The following is a 22118-nucleotide window of genomic DNA, read 5'->3' on the forward strand; positions in this document are numbered from 1 at the left end:
ATTTAAAAAGTAAACCTGTGATGGATTTAGATAGAATAAATGTGTAAAAATGTTGTCTCTTAACGTCCTCCTCTGATAGCAAAGGGATTCCACAGAGAATACACATCAGTAATCACCAGACTATGTGTTGTTAAATATACATTAAAAAGCATTTCGCACTTTCATTTTTGCTAGTAACTATGAGATTTGCCTGGAGGTAGGACTTAAAAATCCTGCAATGTAATGTCAGGCAATCCCTTTCAGCATGGGTTGAGAGAAATCTATTCAAACACTTAAATAATGACTCCATCATTTTCTAGGGCACAGCCTCTTTCCACCAGGATGCGACTCTTTGCAGCCTTCTCTGAATGACACTTACTCCAACTGTAACCATCAATTTAAGAAAGACACAATAAAAAATTCTTATTAATTGCAAAGAAAAAAATGCTAAGTTTATCATGGAGACACCTAGCAGACACCGCCTTAGCCAAGTGATCAAAGCTAACACCACCAGTGAGGAGGAGATCACGTACCTACTGATATATTCTCTGAGATGGACACATCTTTCTTTTGGTGGTTTTCCTGTCAAAAATTTATAACCTCAATCTAATCATGAGAAAACAGCAGACAGACCAAAATTAAAGAGCATTCTACAAAATAGCGGCCAGTGCTCTTCCAAGTGTAAAGTCAGAAAAGATTAAAAAATAAAATAAAATGGACAAAGAAGAGGTATAAATTAAAGGGAGCTAAGGAAACAGGACATATAAACATAATGTGAAATCCTAGAAATCCTCAACCACAAAACGGACATTAGTGGGGAAACTGGCAAATGTGAATAGAGGCTCTAGATTAGTTAATAGCATGTTATCAATCTTAATTTCTTGGTTGCAACAATTGTACTCTGCTTATGTTAGATGTTACATTAGGGGAAGCAGGGTAAAAAGAACTGTACTCCTTTGGTGAGGGAAAAGTCTCTCTCATAGACAGTTCTATGAGTCTTGTAATATAAAATTCTCTCTGGACCACAATCATATGGTCTGAACCATGACAACTAGTTTGATTATAAGGAGAGACTTGTCATTTATTTAAATTACTTAAAAAAAAAATAAAGCTCTGATAATTATGTGCTATTCCTTATCATTTATCATTTTATAAAAAGTGTATGAATGGGTGTGCCCACGTGGGTGTCCATTCTCACATAAATTGTCAAACACAGATGTCCCTCTCTCATCTGTAGATAAAAATCAGCCTTCAGATCAAATGCTCTCATGTAGCTATTTGTTCAGAACAGTCGATATAAATGCTGTGGGTACATGGTGACTCTGGAGGATCCTGGACTCCTGTGATAGCCATTGTTGAAAAAGTATCATTCAGCCCTGGCTGGTGTTCTCAGTGGTTAGAGCGTTGGCTTGTGCACTGAAGGGTCTCGGGTTTGATTCCCAGTCAAGGGAACGTACCTGGGTTGCAGGTTCGATCTCCAGCCCCAGTTGGGGTTGTGCAGGAGACAAACAATCAATGTATCTCTCTTGGCTCCCTTCCTCCCTTTCACTCTATCTAAAAGTCAATGGGAAAATATCCTTAAGTAAGAATTAACCCCCAAAAAAGTATCATTAATAGCAATTGGTCTACCTCATATTGTGTTTTTTTTCGACTAGGGTAAGCAAGGGAGAATGTTGGTGTTGGGAATAGAGAAATTTTAAATTGTGATTTTTGTATAGATTATTTCATTTGAACCTCCTAATGGCTTCCAGATCTCAGGGAATGTTTAACAGATGAGAAACCAGAGGTGAAGAAAGGTGAGACGGCTCGTTAAGGCTGCCAAGGTGCTAACTTGGGGTCTAGGACTTTCACCCAGAAATTCTGACTCCATGTTTACTGAGCAGTGACTGTCATTCCATGATGTCATTTCCCAGGTGAGCATACTGAGCATGTGACAGGAAGGAGAACTTCTGAACAGGGCTGGTCTCTGGAGCACAGTAATGTCCTCTTCTACACCATTTTCAATTTTACCATCGAATCCACTCTCTTGATTATTCTTTCAGAGGAACCTTTTACTCTGGATTGTTTCTTAGGCTGAAACCCAATCTGAGCAGCATACATTCATTTCTTCCTCAGGTTCTTCCCAGGAGGCCTGCCCCTAAATCTGCAGGTTGACAACGTACTTACACAACTGCCAGCCTCTGGTATTAAAAATGGCCTTAGAAACCCTAGCAACTGCCCTGGCAAGTTTGGCTCAGTGGTTGAGCATCGACCTGTGGACCAGAGAGTCCTGGGTTCGGTTCCCACTAGGGGCACGTACCACACACACACACACACACACACACACACACACACACACAAAAGGGAAACCATAGCAACTGATCAAACCCACCTGAGGCATCACTTTTCCATCACCCTCCTGACTTCCTCACCCCATAGGTTTCTTTTTTTCTGCTGGCCTCCCACAATGCCTGCTGCTATTTCTGCGACCACTACCTTCCAGACTCTCTTTGAGTCCAGACTAGCTATGTCTGCTAAAATGGAGGCTGTTCTGTTAAACCACCTACTTCTGGTGGAATAGGTCCAGGTAAGCAAGACTCAGAACAGTGCTGGTAGCCTGAGTCATAAAAGAGACGCTTCATTTACAGTGGTAAGAGAAGAAGCAATTTATTGTAAACACATGTGCTTGGGAGCAGGACAATTACCTACAGTACACATTCCAGCTGGAGTCCACCTGAGAGGGAAGCCCTGAGTCCAGGCTACATGATGTGCCACCAAAGTTCTCTGCAAAGAAGCTCTCACTGATCTGTGACCAAGATTGTCCAACGCCATCATGCTCGTAAACAGTGAAACTGCAGCAAGAAACCAAGTTGACTTTCTCAGCAATGGAATAAGTCTGCAAGCTTTATGATAGGAGTGCCTATCCCTTTAGCGTATCCTTGGATAAACTGGTTGAAGGGAGACAGAAATCATCAAAGGGAACAAAGGGGAGCCCAGGTTCTTTTTTCTGTTTGTGACAGAAATCAGCATGGTCTGGTGCAACGGTGCTCAAACACTGGCTTTAAGATTTCTCTGTTAAGGCAAAAAAGTCCATGAGTGGTCTATATGCTATTCAGAAAGGACCAATGCCTGTCTGAGTAGTCAGAGGATCTTTTTATCATCCTCACCCGAGGACATTTTTCCATTCTTTGTTCAGATAGAGTGGGAGGGAGAGAGAGGAACAGAGAGAGAGAGAAACATCGATGTGAAAGGGACACATCGAGTGGTCGCCACCGGCACAACCAACCAGGGCCGGGGATAAACTGCAACCGAGGTACGTGCCCTTAGCGGGAACCGAACCCGGGTCTCTCCGGACCGCAGGCCGATGCTCTAACCGCTGAGCCAAACCGGCCAGGGCCAGAGGATCTTTTAAACACACACACCACCCACCCACACACACACGTCTGCAAGTAATTGAGAGTAACCATTTGGAATCCTTTAGGACAATTTGATACTGCTGCAACAACTAAAGGTATAAGTTTTATTTTAGTAATTTGCTTATATTTTATTTAACTTAAGTATTGGCTCAAGACTGATTAGGCGGAAAACGGATCCTTCCTCACAGATAGTTTGAGAAGTACAGATGCAAATCTAGGCCCCCTTGTCAAGTCAAATAAACTTTACCAGAGTGAATAAGAGCTATAAAAAGAATTAGGTATTATCACCGAATAAACATTAATAAAACAATAATTCAGTCTGGTAAGCCAGTATAAATATCCTGACTGCTGACCAACTGTTACTGGGACATTCGTCTTGTGTATGAATAAGAAATTACATAAGTGTACAACTGGACACTTGTCCTTCTCATTCAATTTTGTAGTTGGTAAGTCAATTCCTTTGGGCTTTCTCATTTGTAAACAGAGTTCAGTAGCCTTTAACCCTTTCCATGGGGAATTGTTATTTACAAAATGAAGGTTATAAGATTTACCTTGTTAAGTGAAATGTAAGGTATTATTATAAATGTTGATTTCCTGTGAAAGTAACTGGCTATACTATTAATTAAAAGATGAGTAACACCAAATAACCCAGACTTATAAACCAGTTTTACTGGGTTCAGAAAACGTATAAAACACTTAAAATATTTCCATCTAAGCATTTTACATGAAAAGACTTCCTTTTTTATTTTATCAGAACTAGTGATTATCACTTGGTATGAACCTGGCACCCATTTCTATATGGCTCTGGAGTGAGTTTTAAAAATCTTTTTTGGAGTGGGATCAACTTCACATCAAAGCATCTTATATGATTTGTAGTTTTAAAATCAACGTATAGTAAGGTTGATTTTCTTTTTATTTGGGAGAGAGATAGTAGAGAAAGAAAGGATGTAAAGAGATGGAAGAGAGACCAGATAAGAAGCTTTGGATAATCATATTGTGAGGAGACCTCAAGCCCAGAGACTCCTCAGTTCAAGAAGGATCCCACCTGTGTTGATAGCAGGGTACTACCAAGTCATAGCATGGTGGAAAAACGATACCTTTTTTCTGTCCATGCATGGAAATGAGGGAGGAACACTGAACACGGCAGAGACCTAGGGCTAGTTTGCTCTAGCAGTATTCAAATTATTAAGAAATAAGCAGATAATTTAATTGTAAGAGACAGATGCAGAATAATTGAATTTTCTGTTCTAGTACATGAGCTTCTTGTCAGTCAAATTTAAGACATAATTTAAAGGGAAAAAAATCCTAAAATGATTAGCTAAAAACAAAAAAATATATCCCCTTTGATATAATTTTAAATCTTTCAATTAAATGACACTCAGCTATAGAGATTGCTAACCACTTAGAACAAAAGCAGAAGTTTATGAGACATCCTTTTTGATTTCATGTCTTTGTACAGTGTGCTATCTTAAGAAATTATTCCATCATAACCTTATACTGGCAACTTATTTTCATGACCAGTTTCCGGTTGGAATTTTCTATTCTTTCTTCATCAGAATTAATTCAAATATCAAGGAAAGAGGAATGGGATTCGGTAGAAGGCACAGAAATTGCCAAATTTCAAGCCTATCCAGCTTGGTATTCTATTAGGTAAAATTAGGTGACTGCTGAAATAAAAGTTGATGGAAAAGTGCTAGGCAAAACCCTGAAATCATGTTTTTTAGACGTTAAAGTTTCAAGGGTAAACAAATAGTCTGAGATCTACACAATGGAATACTACTGGGCAATAAAAACGAATAAACTATTGATACACAGTACAACATGGATGACTCTCAAAAGTATTATGCTAATGATTCAAAAAGACCCCAAAGAGCCTATCATTCCAATCATATCAAATTATGGAGAAATTAACAGAAAAGAGATCAGTGGTTGCCAGGGATAGTGGGTAAGGGAAAAAGAATTGACTGCAAAAGAGCATTAGAGCATTTTTTGGGGTAATGGAAATGTTCTATATCATGAATGTGTTGATGTTTTTATGAATATATATGTTGTACACTTAAACTTGGTAACTGTATTGTATGTAAAGTATACCTCAATGACGTTGACTCAAAACACTAAATCATGCAAATTGTATGAAATCTCACACCCATAACTCAATACTCACAATTTTCCTTATTTATATATAGGCTATCTTACTTTTCATTTCCTAGTTGCAGGCATATACTACATGCACACAACTTTGCAAACATTTTGGAAGAAGCTGCTGATGAGGAGCAGTCAGTTCACCTAACCTGCCTCGACCTGTATTTGTTTCGGTCTCTTGGTTAGGTGGACATGTGCCAAAACATGACCCAGAAATTAGGAAATATATCATCTGACTGCTGGGACACCTCTGGAGCAAGTGATGGGCTCAGACCGTTATCTCAGAACCGGGGCACTCCATCAACTTAATAGGAGGGGTTGGCAAGGGGAAGATCATGGGTAAGACTTGTGGGTTGGCTCCAAGAGCAGAAAGCAGCAGGAGTTCGAGGGGCATATTCTGTGGGAGAGAAGACTTTGAACACTACACACAGTTTGAAAGAAGAAACTTATAGAAGCCACAAAACGTCCAGTGCTCTTCTCTCCCATTCTCCCCCTAGTTACCTAGTTTAACACTCGGATGGGTCCGTACATAACAAGGAGATAGTTCATTTTTAAAGTGTTGTTCTAAAGTCAAGTCACTTTTAAAACTCTTCCCTTAAGCCAACAATTTTAACTGGTCGGGGTGCTCTCCACTTATATCAAAGCCAATTTTTTTTTTTTTTTTTTTTTGCTTTTTTGTTATATTATGTTTATCTCAAATTTATATGACTTGGCAATCTTAAGTGTGCATGGGTCAAAATGTGTGTGTGTGTGTGTGTGTGTGTAAGGAGGCAAGAAAGGGAGATGAATAAAAATGGTAAAATAAAAAAGTTCTTATGGAAAATAACAGATTCTGGGAAGTATGTAGGGAAATTTTTAAAGCAATGTTGTGATAATTTCTGAGAAACACTTGAAATTATGTGGGAAAAGAATTTGGCATGTTTATTTGTGTTAGGAAATTTACATTTAAGCACATATTTCTTGCAGGGCACTGAACAAGAAAGATGTGCCCCTAGCATACACAATATACATCCGAGCAGTTTGGTTATATAAGTAAACAAAATTATATCATTCTCTATTCACACAGAGCTCTTATAAGTGTGTTTTCCCAGTATTTCAAGCTAATGTTTCCAGGAGACCAGCTGAAAGAGCTGTAATATCTGTAGGCAGAATGAAATATACTCATTTACATCATGAGTGCACCAAATGGATCAAATTAGACTTGATAAAAACAAAGTATCAACATTTGCTTTGGGTAATAAAAACCCTACTCAATTTCCATGATTTGGAAATTTGGATTTTGTGGAATTTCTCAAGAGCATCACTTCATCTTCAAAAATGTAATGTTGACCAGTCACATCCTTGCTTCTTCCTCCACACTCAAGGACAGAGGTGTCCCATGAGAAAGAATCATCAGGGTGTGGCACAGACAGAAAGCAAACAAACACATTTCCACATAAAAAGCATGCAAACATCAGAGCTACGCATAAATTGGTTGGCTGTGATTACAGACACTGATGCTAAATTCAATTATGTTTGGAGTATAAGGAACTTTATTTGAAGTATCTTTCCAAATCCTCCTCCTTCCCCACAAGGAGAAATGAACACTACAGGAATATTCATCATATGTTAGAATGTTAGAGCTCTCAGAAAATTGCATGAGGAGAATTTTCTGTCACAACGAAAATCCTTGTTAGCTGACATGCTAATACAGAAGTCTCTCTATAAATACTGTTTGCACATAAGGATCGACTTGAAAAGTTACTTATCACAAGATGTGCATGTACACAAACATGCACGTGTACAGAGACTACCATTCTTGACTCCTACTAAACGCGAATCTCATTATAAATCCATCTTACCATAACATTCAGAATGTTCGACCATGGAGAATGGTGGTATAATGTGGTAAGGCATGTCAAATTACTAACAAAAAAAGCACAAGGTTAAAGAATGCCTCTCGTTGGATGAAACTGTAAGTCTGGGGAGCATGCCGCTTGACTAAAGTAGGTAACAGTAGGAAAAAAAGCAACAGGATAATTTCATGTGGCTTTTAGTTACCTGCTTTGATTTATTTTTCAACATGTAAATTTCTTTTTCTAATCCATATTTGAAATATTTTCATTGCAAAAAAGGTATCATTTTAAAAAATTGATAAAGTGAACAGTATTCCTCCCAACATGATCATCTGTCTAATCAAACTGCCAGGGCACAAGTTTTAAATTGTTCTTGTGATTCTTAGGATATATTGTTTGACTTTTTTTTTTTATCCTCACCCGAGGACATGTTTCCATTTTTTTATTCAGATAGAGCAGGAGGGAGAGAGAGGAAAAGAGAGAGAAACATCGATGTGAAAGAAACATATATCGAGTGGTTGCCACCCGCACAACCCAACCAGGGCCAGGGACAAACTGCAACCGAGGTATGTGCCCTTAGTGGAAGCTGAATCCGGGTCTCTCTGGACTGCAGGCCAATGCTCTAACCACTGAGCCGAACCGGCCAGGCCATATTGTTTGACTACTGATAAAAAATTCACTTTGTTTCCCTTACCGGTTTGGCTCAGAGGTTTAGAGCATTAGCCCACGGACCAAAGAGTCACAGGTTCGATTCTGGTCGAGGGCACATACCTCGGTTGCGGTTCATCCCCAGCCCTGGTCTGGGTCCTGGGGGAGGCAACCAGTTGATGTGTCTCTCTCATGTTGATATTTCTCTCTCTTTCTCTCTCTTCCACTCTATCTGAAGATAAATGGAAAAATATCCTCGGGTGAGGATTTAAAAATCCCTTGTTATACAGTGTTCTTGGTTATAGACTAGATAAGAATATATAATTCAGGGGACTATCACTTTTTCCCTAATAGTTTGTACAGCGTTTTTACTTTAAAAATTGTGATTATGACAGATTACTGTAGGGTTACAGCATATTTAATAACAGAAGCTCCAGGTAACCTCTATTAAAGGCCTATCAGGATTTCTTCTCTGTAACCAGGAATTTTAGCTTGTCTTGCTTAAAACCAGCCATACACATGTCCTCTATGGGCATTTGTTTGCAAAAAAATAAAGCAGGTGCCTTGCTTTGCCACAATAAAAGAAATTTCTTAGGAGTGAATTACTTTCTGCAATGTCTAGAATTTTACTTCAAAAATTCAAATTTTTTAAATAACCTAGCTCCATCCTAAATCAAACCTGAGAAAGTTTTAAAGGTATGATCCATTTCAATATTTAATAGTAGTATCTTAAGAATCATTTAAGTTTCAAAATAGAAAAATCCCAAATCCAGCTGATATTCTTAGCATACCCATCTTTAATATGAAATTGCCTGTAGTCCTTAAGTATAAAATGTCTAACTCTATACCTATAGGCTAACACAGAATTTGCATAAAAGTTCCCAGTTTTGATTATGCTTAATACAGCTGACACATATTCACCTTATAGGAAAATAAAGAGCATGAGTGAATGTCACCTTCATTCTCGTCTTGGTTTTATTATCTGACCATCAGCTACGTGGTTTTATTATCTGACTGCCAAATCACCAATACCCAGCTATGGTGAGAGCCCTGCTAAACTTTCTAAGCCTTATGAGATCTAAATTCTATAATTTGACTCTAAAATTCCATTATTCAACTATCGAAGCCTAGAATCTGAGAACACAAATCATTTTAATTAAAATGCTTTAGACCCTAGACTAATATTTTTCCTTTTAGCCAACTTGCATAAGCAATTTTTTTTTTTCAGAATACATGTGTTTATGACTGAAAGTGCATCTCTATGCAAGAGTTGCTGTGTTATCCTATATTCTGGATGCTCCCCCTGACATTTCTTCTGGGGCTGGGTATCAGTTATAGGATTATATGTCCGAATTCTTCCAGATTAATTTTCACTCCTGGTTAATTTGGCAATCAGTTCAAGTAAAAAACATTGTTTGCAAACTAGGGAAACTGCTCAAAGAAGTCCCCAGGAGGCCCTGGAAACCCCTGGAATCACACCAGTAGAGTTTGTGAAAATTCTGCAACTTGAGGCTCAACCATTCCAAAATAAATGTTATACCTCCATAAAGCTATCTAAACAAATATCTGTAGTGTTCTGGTGGTCTTTGCAGTTCCCCCAAATAGCAGTACTTGTATATAAGGCCCTCCCCTCAATTAAACCCTTTAAACAGACATAAGTTATTCACTTGGAGATGCTCATGGCCGAGATGCCAGAGGGTAAATCATTTTACAGTTCAGGACAGCAAAGAAACAGATTGAAATCCTTGGGGGAAATAAACCACTAGAAACAGGAGAAAAAAGAAGGATGGTCCCTGCAAGTGGTCTTGTTTTCTTCTACCCTCAAATATAAAGATAAGCCCAAGTCCTAGGACACTTATAAATCTGCTTGCTTTGCAATAAACAAAACTCACCAGAGCCCCTTCTGACATGTTTGCTTTGAGCTCTACATTTTCTAGTTTACTTCTCTATCCATAACCAAAGTTCTGCCACTGAGTCTGAAGTCAGCCTCTGTGCATCTGGGGGTCTCTGCTGGGGCTTTAAATTTCTAAACATAAATGTCAGAGACCCTGGCACTTCCTGATGTGCTTTCCTATAAAGTCCGACAAACAGCAAAAATGAGGGCAAAAAATTCTTTTCCTAATGAAAGTGATTTTACACAGCAGGTAAGAGCTAAAACCCTGGGACAGATTCACAGCTACAACTTCCAGTTTTTGAAGTTCCATCTGTGTAACCAAGATTCTTAATTCTGGTATGTTATCAGAGCTTCCAAAGCTTGAATGGACGATTTTGTTTCATGTATTATACCGTCAAGTACTCTACATCTGAAGCTGATTGAACAACCCTAAGGAACTTTAACATATTCATTAGGATGTGAGGGAGCAGGGGTAGAAAGGGACCAAACACTCACTAAGCAGTATTCCATAAAACAGTAAGGATTGAGTATTCCATAAAACACACTGAGGACTGAGTATGTGATTGAACAGAAAGATGTATTGGGAAATTTAACTTTGTTCTTCACCGGGTATAAGAATGGCCGTACAACACAAAGATTAATTTCCTGCTTTAGCATTCATCAGGGAACAACACATTATTACTTGTAACACATACACAAGGCTGTTGATGGATATACTTTTCTTTGATTGCCCAGATTAAATGTGTTCCTAGCAAAGGTGCATGCACACACACATGTACAATTATAAACCCATGTATGCATTTAACAGTTTGTGTTTCTGCATATTTATAAGCAGCTATCAATGTAGATATTGTACATTTTATTTGTCCACAAAGTAGAGATAATTTGTAGTTGGTGGCTGCCTGAACAAATATGGATAAAAACAGAATAATCAGAGTAAATAATCAATATATGTGACTATAACAAAAATCTCAGAAATTCAGCGTAAAGAAGGATAGACGGAGGAAGCAAGCATTACAGAGCACAAGGTAATAACCGTGTCTACTTGCCTAATACCCTCTTGTCCCAGCAGTCCTGACTTTCTAAGCAGCCCACTTCTCCACATTAACGGGAGTCATTTGGAGAGCAGCAAACGTGCCATTAGAAGCACTTTTACAAGTGTATATTCATCCACCAATTAGCTTAATGTGGCCGCTTTCTGCATATTTTCTATCCAGGCCTGCACAAATCTTATTAATATTTCCCCCTAGCGCTTTGACAGATTACCTTGTCATTATGCATCCTGGAGCCTTTTAAACAATATGGGTAAACTACTGTTTGTGAGGTTAATGACAATTATCCCCTAATTACTGCATAAGTCACTCAGTCCACTTTATCTCCTAGGCAGGGTTCTGCTCTGTGTATCTGCCATTGTGTCACCGTAAATGAATCTTGTATTGCTATGTTTATCTGCCATTGCCTTGTAAATTACACTGACAGAAGAATGAACAAATTACTGCATGTCATCACTTAAATACTGCTTCTGAAATTAAAAAAAAAAAAAGCCTCGGCACAGAGCCTGAATTGTGATTTTAGCAGATCACAATTAGTAAAAACATATTTAATGTTTGTGCTACATTTCAAGGCTGATAGCTTAAAATTTGGAGTCACAACAATGGCACTGGGGGTAAGTGGAAGGTGAAGAGCTGAAAACTGAAAGAGCAATCAGCTCAAACTCCTAAACACACTCCCATTATTTTAATAGGTGATATGGCATCTCTGAAGTATTTTCCAGTTTGTCAAGTCTAAATCAAATTCAATGGATTAGGCATATGCCACACTCTTCAACTGGGATCAGTTTTTAGTTTTTATTTTTGGTTACTTATAACCAGGCTAGACATAAAACACAGAATCTGCATAATTGAGAACAGATAATGTAATAAAGGCCACAGGTTAAGCCAATTTCATTGATGCATTTTTACACATTATTAAACAGGTTCAGAAACACTGTTTTTCCAAAATTGCATTTGAAATTGTTTAACAATGTTTACATCAATGAAATTTGTTTAGTTCATTGCGGCATCAGGGTGACTACATCTGCTCTGATACAATTTACAGGGAGAATAGGACAATACGAGAATCTTTATATTTAAAAAGAAAAAGACAGATTAGGCCAACGGCAAATAAACTAAAATAATTTGCTTTTAACCTGAAATTTATGATTCTGCAGACTATCAGGTAAATAAATGTTTGCATGAGAGCAGGCAGCAACATCTGGCTTCCTAAGATGACTGCCATTTAATCAGTATCTTAAAAACATTTTGAAATGTGAAACATTCAAAATGCCTCCATTTAAATGACACCAAGGTGGCTAATAACTGGCAAGCATAAGTAACGGGGCCATACCAGGCTGAAGGATGGCTTTCAATTCTCAATTAGTTGGGCATGTAGAAAGCATACATCGCATCGCTTTATGACAGCCATGAGTTTGTAAGGGAGGGCTCAGAGCACTGATGATGAAGCTGTTGGGTGGAAGCATGCACGCACTCACGCACATACAGTACCTCTTGATGCACTCGCGGAACAGGCTGGAAGAAAAAGCTGCAGTGAAAAGAAAGGAACACATGAAAGCCAGACTTGACAGGCCTAGCCCAGGGGCCTCCTGGATGCTAAGCACAACCCCTAGGGCTCCCTCCAATCCCCAAAGACTGACTTTAGGGTCTGTCCAGCACTCAGGCAACGCAGCTGCAACCTAGCAAGTGCTACAGGCAAAAACGAAACATCACACAATGTTCTTATGTTATTTTCCATGTGTTGGGCTATAGTTAAGAGATCCTAGTTAAGACGGACCCTGCTGTGACGACCACGAAGGGGTTAAAATTCTTCCTGATTTTTAAAAATGATTTAGGCTATCTATGGATATAGAACTGAGGAAAGTGAACCTATAAATCATTAACTTTTTTTTTTTTCTTTTAGCATTGGACTTCGTTGCCTTTTTTTTTAACCTTGCTAGTGGTATCGCCACTCTGCTTGGTTGGGAGTGGGGAAGACAATGTGCATTTAGGGAAGATAAATTCTTGGTGTTACCTCAAAAGAGAGTAACACAAACAGTATGTTCTTGAGTTTCTGAAGTCAGTGCTGGTTACAAAAAGAAAGACAATCCTGGAAATACCAATGCAAATGTCAAACATCAGTTAACAGGTGAAGTCAGTCATTAAGGATATAAACAGTAGGATCTCGACTCACTTTCACTCACTCTTTACACACTTTCATCAAATTTCCAAAAACCAAGACTGGGATCTCTCGCTCCCCTAACACACCTTCAGTGGCTCCCTCGTGCGCACAGAATAAACGATAGGTTCCCTTACCTGGCTTTTGGAGTTCCCTCAACATAAACCCAACCTACCTTTCCTATATCATCTCCCGCCCAAACCTCTAAACTCCAGCTACGAAGGCCAGCTGCCATAAAAGATCCCGAATACAACAAAATCTGACCTGCTTCTGAACCCCCGTGCCTTTCTGACAATCATTCTCATCCTTCAAGGCCCAACTTAAATGGACCTCTCTAAGAAATGTCCTCTCTCCTACCAGTGTCCTTCCTTGTCTCCACTCCCACGGGAAGGACCTGCACCTTCAGCCATTGCTTACACTTCTGTCAGTAAGTCTCATCCCACAGCCAAGATGATCAACACTGAATGAATTAATCGACACTATGAATGCAGGAGTTGGGAGGCAATTTACAGGTCATCTACTACCACCTTTTTATTTCACAGATGAGAAAATTAACACATAAGTATCTTGCCCAAGATCGGGAAAGCTGATATGCACGGTGTGTGGCTGACTTGGAACAAGCCATCCAGCTTCCCTGACACAACTAGTGCTTTTCCCACAATACCACCCTTTCCTCCTGGCATAATGATTCCTGATTCAGGAAAGAAAACATCCCTCCCTACCACTGCCATGCCCTGGATTTGAGCAGATTCCAGTCAACCAGGCTTTCTTCAACCCCACACTAACCCTACCAGAAGACATCTTCCCCTGAACTGACCATCAAGAAGGTGTCCAACAGAAATGTGAAGTCATTCCCCAAGACCACGTGTTCATTACCGGTGTGCTGGGAGAAAAAATTGAGAACCACATTTTGAGCACACACATATATACATTAAATGTAGTCCTCACTGTTCTTTTTTGTGTTTCTCTGCAAGTACTACAAATTTACCTATTGTTCTTGGAAATGCTTTTGGCAATGGCATTACATTTATGTTGAAAATTTTCTGGATCAAAGTTAAATCCTAGTGTATAAAGAACGAGAAAGCAAAATGCAGCACTGTCTCTCACATGCTTGGAGTTCTGTGTACGTCTACAGAGTGAATAAATAAATTAGTCAGTTTAATATTAGACAGAGAAACAATAAACCACTACAGTTATAAATATATTCGTATGCACATACTTTCTTCCTCATTTTATCTTCTGCAAATAACTTTATATTTATCAATTCCTGAATCCTCATCTGGCCTTCCCACCATCCCACTATTTCTCATTTCTGTTTGCATATGCTCCATCTCTTTTATGAGGAAACTTCAACTCAGGGTTTCTTTAGGGATTCTGCCTGTCAACAAAATAACTACCCAGTTGCTCAATAAGAACTGTTATCTGAATTCTAAACACAAAACAAAATAACGCCAGGACAAGAGTGCGGTGAATGCGGGGGGTGGGGGTGGGGGTGGGGTAGCGGCGTGCAGGGAAGGAGGGTGTCAATGGAAGATAAAAGGAAGAACATCTGTAATACTGTCAACAACAAAGATAAAATAAAATAAAAAACACAAAAGCATGGAGGCCTATTTTTTACTGTAATGCTATTTTCAGGCTAAAGGATTGCTTAAAGTAATATAGTCTCTGTGTCTTGGTTTCCTCATATATAAAATGGGATAAACACAGCTACATGCTAGAGCTCTGAGGATTAAAGAAAAATAATGCCTACACTTCGCTGAGCCCTTTACAATGAGCCAAGAAGGACACTAGGTAATATTTATGTACTACATTTATCTACACGCAAATCAGTTTTGAGGTACTACTATCAAACCCACTTTACAGATGGAGAAATTGAGGCACATTAAAATTGAGTAATTTGCCCAAGGTCATAAAGCTAAGTAATTCTGGAACTAGGATGATTCAAACCATCAGTGAGTCCAGAAATACTGAAAAGCCTTGCACAGAGAGATTCCTGACTGCCCACCACAATCCAAGCCTCCATCATAGCCCTCTCCTGCCTTCTTTTCCCCCCACTATTCTTGCTGAAATCCAGGCCTGAAAAGTTGTTTCCTTTAACCTATCCCTTGGTTAACTCAGTTGTCCAGTCACATACCTGTCTCTTTACACCTGTTCTCACAAGCTTAGTAATGGCGCACATCATTCCCTAACTGGATTATTTTCATCATTCCTCATTCTTCCCATTTACATCTTTCACCCAACTCACATTTTGACTACATTCTGATGCCAAGTTGCTTTCCCTGAAGTACACCTCTGATCACATCTGATCACAACCCCTCCCTCCAAACTGAACTTTAATCGCTCCCCTTTGCCAAATGGTTTAAGCATAAATTCTTCATGTTGGCATTCAAGAACTGCCCTAGTCTAGCTGTTAGTCCAACCTCTTTCATACATATTCTGACATTGTAGCTGAACTGGACAACTTAACTTTCAGTGAACACACTATACTTTCTCATCACATGACATTTTTGCAAGGCCAACATCTCCATTACCTCCATCATAAATCTTGTGATCTATTCAGAATTCCCATCTACTTTTCATGTGATTTTTAAAAACATATTCCATTTTGTATAGGTCACATGCAACCTGAGATAACTCCTTACAATATAACCGGACCCTTGATTATAGTCTCCAGAAGACTTGTCTTCATACCCCAAAAGCACCTATAAATGTGCCTCACATACATTTTAAATGAATTATGCTATTTTTTTAAAATGTATTTTCTTTATTGTTGTTAGTGAGAGAGGAAGGGAGAGGGAGAGATAGAAACATCGATGAGCGAGAACATTGAATGGCCGCCTCCTGCACGCCCCACACTGGGGATCAGGCTCACAACATGGGCATGTGCCCAACCACTGAGGCACACTGGTCAGGTGAATTATGCCATTTTTATACCTAATTCTTTTCTCTTGACAATGGACCACTTATCATTTATGTAAACCCAGCTATGTTCTTCAGACAGATGCTTACTACATTTCTAAAAACAGCCAGCCAGTGTGAATCTAATACATAAGTTGTCTAATGTCTGGTTAGGCAGTCAAATTTGCAAATGCAGATGTCCATAAGTTTTATATATGTATTTAAGAAATAAAAATCTAAATATTTTCTGATGCAAGCAAAAATTCATTTTTCTCAAAATATTTTAAGACCTTCGTTGGGCCTACGCTTCCAAGTTCATTTCATTACAGAATTGTTTACAGGTGTTGGGGCAACTACTTAAATTTTCTAAAATTCAAAATAAATTACAAAAGAGAAAAATGGCTGTCAGGAAAGCAAGCTAAGAGAAAAAAGAAATTTAGTGACAAGGAACTAAGTATTAGAAGGGAAGCTCACAAACACAATATATAATAAATATACCTGTAAAATCTGACAGTATAGGTATTACTTCTACTTGTGGCCAATAATGAATAACTCAGTGTAAGAGAGGTGGGAGTAGGGTTGGGATGGGGGGGAGGGTCAATGGAGAAAAAAGGGAGGACATCTATAATACTTTCAATAATAAAGATAAAATTAAAAAATAAAACCCTGAATATTAGAGCACTGAAAATAATTTAACTGAAACAGTAAGAAACTGGCCAGAGTTTGAGGTGCATAAGTATGAGCAGACAGGGCAGAGGGACAAGTGGTAGAGAAATCTTTGTTCTAGAAGATCTGACACGAGAAACTAAAATGGCAACAAGAAACTGAATACATAGCTATATGGAAGTAGAGACTGGAGTGGTCCATTTTGAATATATCAATTTAATTCTTAATATGAGCTCAGACTATGTACCAAAAATAAAAGACACAGAATGGGGAGAAAACAAAGCATAGGAAATGAATGTTGATAAAGGAATATAAAAGGTACTGAAAAAGAAATACTAAAGATGGTCTTTCAGCCAGTCTAAGCTGTAAGCTTAGAAAAGGCTTTCACTTATTTTACTTTTCATACCGATATCATTTGTTACTTCTCCAGTGGCTGTAATGGTTCCACAGAATACAAAATGAATGACTTGTCTCAGAAATGTCCCAACTTTTATAATTAGTGAACCACCATGCACTTTTAGCCACCTTTTAAGAAAATCAACTTTTTGTTGGTTTTCTAAATCACCAGGAGGACTTTTTTCTTTACTTATCGTATTTATTTGAGGGAGAAAAGATAACATTTTAAAAAACTAACAAGGAATTAAGTCATTTTAATAAAAAAAAATAAAAAAATTTCATTAATGGAAAAAATAGAAAAAACATTTCACTTTTTATTTTTTATGGAATTACCTATAAAGGCAAGTGACAAATTTTTGTCATCTTGCCTGTCATCTCTGTGTGTAGTTTCACAAAGTCTAAAATATACAATGTCTATACATTTGCATACTCTATTTGTTCTACATTCACTTGTCTCAGAAATAATGCATGAAAGTTATTCTACCAGACCAAAAAGGCAAAGTGTATGTCAACTCTTGCAGACAGGTAAGAGCACTATCAGGCCAACAGCCACAGGTGAATCACCAATGGCTGGTAGTAGCCACCACCGAATCCAGTTTCTGTCTTGTACTTTCTCCCCAAATGTTCTCCTGGATGATACTACTGCTTTGCAGAACTTCTGTTTCTTTTTCCTTTCCCATGGAGGAAGCAAGTAGAGTCCTTTCAAATGAAGAAAGGTATTATACTCTGGCAATTCTCTGTTGGTGTAGTAGGAAAAACCTTATTTTACATCAACATCTAAGAAGTGGTATAAAAAAAGTAATTACATCCCCCCAAATTAACTATAAGGTAATTTTTATTTTATTTCGCTAACTCATAAAGCATTTCCAAATAAGAGTCCATTGTCACTGTATTGCATCAATGAAGAGAATTCTAATTAGTACTGATTTCCGATTATTGGAATAGTAATGGGAAAGTGTGTGTGTAGGTGTGAAAATACTGTATTAAGTCTCTCTCTCCGTTGTACCTCAGTTCCAATAAGAGTAGAAAACAAGAAATGGATTCACATTGATATTTGAATGTGCCATAAGTGCCCACCTAATTATACTACAAACATATTTACTCAACTCATCATCAAAATGAAGTAGTATTTAGGAAAAAATTGATAGAAAATGGGAGTATCCATAAGGCAAATATTCAGGCTTTAATGCCTTTTCTCCTTGTATGAAATCCTACACAAATTAGGTTGTACTGCTGTGTTGGGGTCCCTAAGACCAGCCCCAAGATCAGTGAGAGTCACGGGATTCAGCATGTAATCATACTTACAGCTAAGATTACACTGAAAGACACAAAGCAAAATCAGCAAAGGGAAAAGGAGCACAGGGCAAAGTCCACAAGAAACTATGAGCATCCTTCCAAGCGTCGTCCCCTCAAGAGGTCACGGAAGATGCACTTAGTTTATCCAGCATCAAACTGTGACAAAACATGTGAAGTGTTATCTACAAGGGAAGCGCAATTCAGCCAGTGGTGTTTATTGGGGTTGTTACCTGGGCCCCTTTGCCTAGCATGTACGAAAACCCAAAATTCCAGACTCTCAGAAGGAAATCAAGTGCTCAACACAAACCATTTAGAACAGCAAACTACTCTGATCACTGAGGGAATGGTGGAAACATGCCCCTCAAATCCAAGTTCCCAGGTGACAGCCAACAGCCAACCTAGCATGCAGGCCTTTCTAAGGATGGCAGTCTCAGGCCTGCTGCGTTAACACTTCTCTGCACATCTACCCCCACTGCCATCCCACACAAAAACAGACTGAATCACTGTGGTTCTAGATGGTCACAGCTCAGCTCTGATACTTGATCCAGCAATGGGTGGACAGGTGGGAGACAGGGAAATGCCTGTCTTTATTTAAACATAGGGAGGTATAATTTATTAGTGTCTTCTATAGTATCAAGTTAGGTTGAGTTCAGAAAACATTACTGAAAATTCAGTCTGTATCTAAGGGGGAAATAAAAATCAAAATCCCTGCCCATCAGAGTGTTCACAACAACAGATGAGATTAAGCTAATAGAGGCCAAGGGACTACATTGGCTCCATTTTCTTTAGAGAACACCCATTCAAATGAGTGTTTAATATATCAAAGGTTATTTATTAGAAGGTAAAACTAATGGTTCCCCCAAAGAAGGCTCCAATCCAGTAGAAGCTGAAAAAGCAGCTTTCAACATTCAGTTCTGATAACAAAAATCAATATAAGAATGTTTACAAATCTCTTCGTTTTGATTTTAAATAGTGTAGAAAATCTTCATTGTTATCTGAAACTATTTTGTCAGTTCTTAGCCTATAAACATGACACCCAACTTACTTATGGCAATCTGTCAGAAACAAAATTATTTAAGAAATGAAAATCAATGTAGCATTTGTTTTCAAACCAATCCACCAACTATATGTCAAAGCACACAAAATAAAATTACGATTTTAAGTCAACACTTCCTAAACCTATTTGATAAGACGGTTCTTAACCTGTGGGTCGCGACCCCTTTGGAGTCGAACAACCTTTTCACAGGGGTCGCCTAAGACAAAACAGTAGCAAAATTAGTTATGAAGTAGCAACAAAAATAATTTTATAGTTGGGGGTCACCACAACATGAGGAACTGTATTAAAGGGCCGTGGCATTAGGAAGGTTGAGAACCACTGAGGTAGATAATGATTCAGGTCAAACTAAAGGGCTGTCACAAATTTGCATTAGAGAGAGAGGTGCTAAGTGAATTTGGCTCCAAAGAAAATGAGCAACTACCATTCACTGAGCACTTACTATGTGCCACACACTAAGGGAAAAGAGTTCACATGCATTACCTCACTTAACTACTCACCACTCAATGCACATATGAAGGCTAACAACTGCATTTTAGCTCAAATCCAGAGTGGGGACAAGACAACGGGCAAATACATGCACTGCCCTTCTCTTTAGTTTCCTGGTTTTAGTAAGAACAATCCTGCTGAGTAGAGATACAGCAGAAGAAAACACATTCCTTCCACTTCACAAGGGCAAGGTAAGTGCAGAAACCCTATAGTCTCTTGTGAATAAGAGATCAAGACAGAAATCCTTTTTTAAGTAAAACAAACAAACAAATAAAAACAATTAGAGAGTTCAATGGAAGCCAAAATACACCCATATGCATGTATTTCTTCCTTCCCTCAGGATATTAGTCAGAATACAGTGTCTTAAATTAGCATTTGTCCTGACATGTGAGATCATGTTCCATAACATGACCCTCTTTTCTCTCTCTACAAAAGAACGTCTGATGCTCACATGTAGCTAGAAAAGAAACAAGAGACACAGCAACTCCTATGAGTCCCAACTGAGGGCGTACTTCATAAACAACATTCTAGGAGTTCCCTGGCCTTTGTAAGCAATGCTCTCGGGCCACAGGTGTTGGATTTGTTTTCTGTGGCTTTCGGGTAAAGCTTTCTGCAACGGATTTTACTGAAGATGAAGGGTGGGATTTGAGGCTATGGGCAAAAGGAAGCATGGTGGTCTTTGATCACTCCAAGCCAACAAGGAAGAACACTCCTATTTGTAAAAGTCCCTGATCCAAGAACATTACCATTCTCCCCAGAAACACAGGCAATACACAGTAGGAGAAAGGGGACTCAGGACCTGGGCCTGAGGCACCCACACACATAGCAACAAAGAAAACAGCATGCAAACAGCAGCTGCACTGACACTCAGTGAAGACAGAGGCTGGTATTTAGATCTTACAGTGGAGAGAACAAAGACGTCCCAATTAATCACAAGTAAGACAAGTGGAAAGTTGGAGCTTCTGTATCTATCAACAAATAAAAAGAAAAAATCGTGGCAAATGCATATATTTTGGCATATATTTTTCATATATATAAAAACCACAGATTGCACAGACTTCCTATGGCCGCAGCTGCCAGCTCCATTATCCCTTTCTGCAAGGGCTGAGAAAGAAAATAAAAGGAAATGGGGTAAAAATATTTCCATTATATATAGTAGAATATTGCCAGATAAATAATTTTTAGCCTTGAAGAACATTTTAATATGGATTTCTGGCAAAATTTTTAATCATCTTGTAAATATTTTATTAAAGTTTATATAACACGTATCAAGAGGCCAAATCTAAGTTATAGCATGGGGGGGAAAGGCAGAAACAAACAAGAGCGATGGCATACAATGAAGGGAAATTCAATAAAAGGGCATTAAAGATCATTGACTACGAGGGAAAGGATACACTCTGGTTCTAACAATTCTTAAAACCCCCCCTTGTGGAATAAGGGGAGAAAGAATGGAGTAGAAAATCAAATCAAAGCAAAAAAGATAAAGAAAATACAGTATGGAGTGTGAAGTCATGGATCTGTGCTCCAACACTGTCTTTTATTTACTAGCTGTGTGACCACTCTGAGCCTTAGTATCCCAGATATGAACAAGAATAGCAATACTTGATACCTTTTAGGGTTATTTTTAAGATGATTAGTTAGGCCCTGACTGGGTGGCTCAGTTGCTTGGAGCACTGTCCCTTATACCAAATGGTTGCAGTTCGATCCCTGGTTGGACACATATGGGAGGAAATGATTGATGTTTCTCTCTTACACTGATATTTCTCTCCCTTCCTCTCTCTCTAAAATCAATAAAAACATAGCCTTGGGTGAGGATTCTTAAAAATAATAAAAAAATAAGGAACTAATTTATCTATTTAAAAAAAAAGATTATTAGTTAGTACTAGGGTTGAGTTAAATGAAGTACAAATACTCACAAAAAGCCTTGGCTAATTCTAGGCACAGTGCAGGCATTGGGTAAATGATTGCTCACATAACCAGTTATAACTTCAACATAAATCCACAGAGTAACTGAATCCTTGACCTTACATCTAGAAATATGACTGCACAATGTGATCTACTGACACTGCATATAAAATAGTAAATAATAACTAACAGACTTAAAGACAAAGATTTAAAATTTTTAAAAATTATATTGGTAAGTCTTAAATGACTGAAAAATACTGTGCTTCGGTAAGCTTAAGAGTCTTTTGGTTACAGGTGCTATGTTAAAACAT

The 22118-nt window shown here is 38.4% G+C and overlaps 1 protein-coding gene across 2 annotated transcripts in view; it reads right to left on the reverse strand.

Moving 5' to 3' along the window:
- BNC2 (basonuclin 2) overlaps positions 1–22118 on the reverse strand; it is a 355086-nt gene that overhangs the window by 19657 nt on the left and 313311 nt on the right. The window lies entirely within an intron of this gene.

Source organism: Molossus molossus, unplaced genomic scaffold (assembly GCF_014108415.1).
Source record: "Molossus molossus isolate mMolMol1 unplaced genomic scaffold, mMolMol1.p scaffold_m16_p_14, whole genome shotgun sequence".
Classification (NCBI taxonomy): domain Eukaryota; kingdom Metazoa; phylum Chordata; class Mammalia; order Chiroptera; family Molossidae; genus Molossus; species Molossus molossus.